The 3,116-nt window shown below is 46.2% G+C and overlaps 1 non-coding gene across 1 annotated transcript; it reads left to right on the top strand.

Annotated features, from left to right (window-relative positions):
• The first annotated feature begins 2,721 nt into the window (after nt 1-2,721).
• Nucleotides 2,722-2,828, top strand: LOC126658920 (small nucleolar RNA R71). Its single transcript, XR_007634486.1, has one exon. It is a non-coding gene; the product is annotated as a small nucleolar RNA R71 (small nucleolar RNA).
• The last annotated feature ends 288 nt before the right edge of the window (nt 2,829-3,116 follow it).

The following is a 3,116-nucleotide window of genomic DNA, read 5'->3' as shown; positions in this document are numbered from 1 at the left end:
CAACCATGAAGTGGCATTTTTCCCAGTTCAGCACCAGATTTGTCTCCTCGCATCTTTGCAGGACCCGGTCTAAATTACGAAGACAACACTCGAAGGAGTCTCCAAAGACTGAAAATTCGTCCATGAACACTTCCATGATGTCTTCGATCATATCATTAAAGATCGAAGTCATGCACCTCTGAAACGTAGCAGGCGCATTGCAAAGACCGAACGGCATGCGGCGGTAGGCGAAAGTGCCATATGGACAAGTAAAGGTAGTCTTCTCTTGGTCCTCTGGGAAGATAATGATCTGATTGTACCCAGAGTAACCATCCAGAAAACAGTAAAACGCATGTCCTGCCACTCGCTCTAGCATCTGATTAATAAAAGGAAGCGGGAAGTGATCCTTCCTAGTTTCGGCATTCAGCTTCCTGTAGTCAATGCACACTCGCCACCCAGTAACCGTGCGAGTAGAAATCTGTTCTCCTTTCTCATTCTCTACAACTGTCATCCCGCCTTTCTTCGGCACACACTGAATTGGGCTCACCCATGAACTATCAGAAATGGGATAGATGATGCCCGCATCAAGTAGCTTCACAATCTCCTTGTGAACCACCTCTTTCATGTTAGGGTTCAGCCGTCTCTGTCTCTGCGCAGATGCCTTAGACTCATCCTCTAAATGAATCTGATGCATCACTACTGAAGGGCTGATCCCTCTGATATCTGAAATCTGCCACCCAATAGCCAAGATACGTCCCTTAACTACATCAATGACCCTCTGCTCTTGCTTCTTGGTGAGCTTGTTGCTGATTATAATTGGCAAAGTGCCATCGGCTCCCAAGAAAGCATATCGTAAATGTGCAGGCAAGGTCTTGAGCTCTACTTTTGGTGGCTTTTCTAAAGAGGGAGGAGTGATGTGCTTGTTCTTTAACAGTGGTTCGAGGACTGGTTCCTCTAAGTACTCCTCCCTTTCAGCATCTTCTTCTGTACTCAGCATAGACTGTATGATGGCTTTGTTTTCTGCTAGTTGTTCTTCTACTAACTCATCCACCATGTCTACCCGCATACATTCACCTCCAGAATTGGGATGACGTGTGATCTTTCTCATATCGAACTCAACGCTCTCATCCCCAATCCTCAGAGTCAGCTTGCCATCATGAACGTCGATAAGAGCTCTGCCAGTGTTCATGAATGGTCGCCCCAATATCATCAGGCACTCCTTGTCCGCTGCGTAGTCGAGGACAACAAAATCCACAGGGAATATGAATTTGTTGACCTTTACTAGAACGTCCTCCACAATCCCATGTGGCTTTTTCAGAGAGTGATCCGCTAGCTGCAACATCATCGGTGTAGCCTGTACCTGTTGATCACCAAACATACTACGAAAAAGGGATAAGGGCATAAAATTAATACTAGCACCTAAATCACAGAGGCAATTAACAGATTGCATGTTACCGATAGTACAAGGGATAGTGAAACTCCCTGGATCCTTAAGCTTGGTCGGTAGACTGCTCAATATGATTGAGCTGCAGTTTTCTGTCATAGGTACCGGTCCCTCCGCATCCCAACTCCGCTTGTTGGTGATGATCTCCTTGAGAAACTTTGCATAGTGCGGCATCTCTCTCAATGCGTCTGCCAGACTGATGTTAATCTGTAGCTTCTTGAAAGTTTCAAGAAATTTGTGAAACTTCCAAGTGTCCTGCGGCTTCTTCACTCTGTGAGGGAATGGCACCTTTGGCACAAAAGGAGGTGGTGGGGGTGGTTTAGCAACAACCTTTTCAGGCTCGCCACCCTCACACTGTTCCTTTTCCGCCTCAATTATAGCATGTCCTGCATATGGATCATCCAGCGCTTTCCCACTTCTCAACTCAATTGCCTTGAGATGCTCTCTGGGGTTTTCCTCAGTAGTGGATGGTAAACCCCCCCTGATTTCTGCTTTGCAGTGCTTTAGCCATCTGTTGATTCTGCACCTCAAGATTATGGATGGTGGCAGCATGATTTTTAAATGTTTGCTGCGTCTCAGCATCCTTCTTCATCATCATCTCCATCATCTTGTCAAACTTGCTATGGAGAGATTCACCCTGCTCTCTCTACAGAAAGCCAGGTGGATGCGGTGGTCTAACATTCTGATGTTGGAAATTCCCTTGGTTCTGGAAGTTCCCATGATTCTGGAAGTTGCCCTGATTATGTTGTGGCCTCTGTCCTCCTTGGAAACTTGGACCTGCCTGATTGTTGGCATTACCCCCATTATCCTTCCATGAGAAGTTCGGGTGATTCCTCCAGCCTGGGTTGTAAGTAGCAGCATATGGGTCATTACCCTGTCTCTGTCCTCCCACGAAATTGACCTGCTCATTAAAAGCCTGTCCCATCACATAGCATTCACTCGACACATGAGTAGGATCTCCGCATACTTCACAGCTACTTTGAATTGCAGCAACATTTCCCATATTCATCCCTGCAGTTTGCCTCATAAGAATATCCACCTGAGCCTGCAATGCAGCATTCTTTGCTTTCAGATTCTCCACAGCCGGATCAGCGGTGACTGCCATTACTCCTTTCTGCGCTGGTACTCTTGCCCTTTCATTCGGCCAAGTACACCCATTCATGGCCATCTCATCTAATAAAGCGAAGGCTTCATCAGTTGTTTTCCTCATCAGTGATCCGCCTGCAGCTACATCTATAGCGCTTCTGCCCAACTCAGTGGATCCATTGTAAAAGTTCTGGATCAGATTTTCTCTGGTGATGTGATGATGGGGAACTTTCCTCTGCATCTCCTTGTAGCGCTCCCAAGCTTCATGTATTGATTCTCCATCATGTTGTTGATAGAGCATAATATCCCTTGTCAACTTCGCAGTCTTTGCCATGGAGAAATATTTGTGCATGAAAGCTTTTGCCAAATCTGCCCAAGTGTTCACCCCTGCTCTGGGTAAAGCATGAATCCATTGCTTCGCCTTATCCCTCAGAGAAAATGGGAATAGGCGCAACCATACTTCATCTTCAGTCATGTTACTGATCTTGAAGGTACTGCACACCTCAAAAAAATTTGCCAGATGTGCATTCGGGTCTTCCGAAGGCAGACCATAGAACTGACAACGAGCCTCTAAGAGCTGGATGAAACTTGTTTTGATTTCATAGTG

Source organism: Mercurialis annua, linkage group LG7 (assembly GCF_937616625.2).
Source record: "Mercurialis annua linkage group LG7, ddMerAnnu1.2, whole genome shotgun sequence".
Taxonomy (NCBI): domain Eukaryota; kingdom Viridiplantae; phylum Streptophyta; class Magnoliopsida; order Malpighiales; family Euphorbiaceae; genus Mercurialis; species Mercurialis annua.
This window is presented reverse-complemented; position numbering and strand designations above follow the sequence as displayed.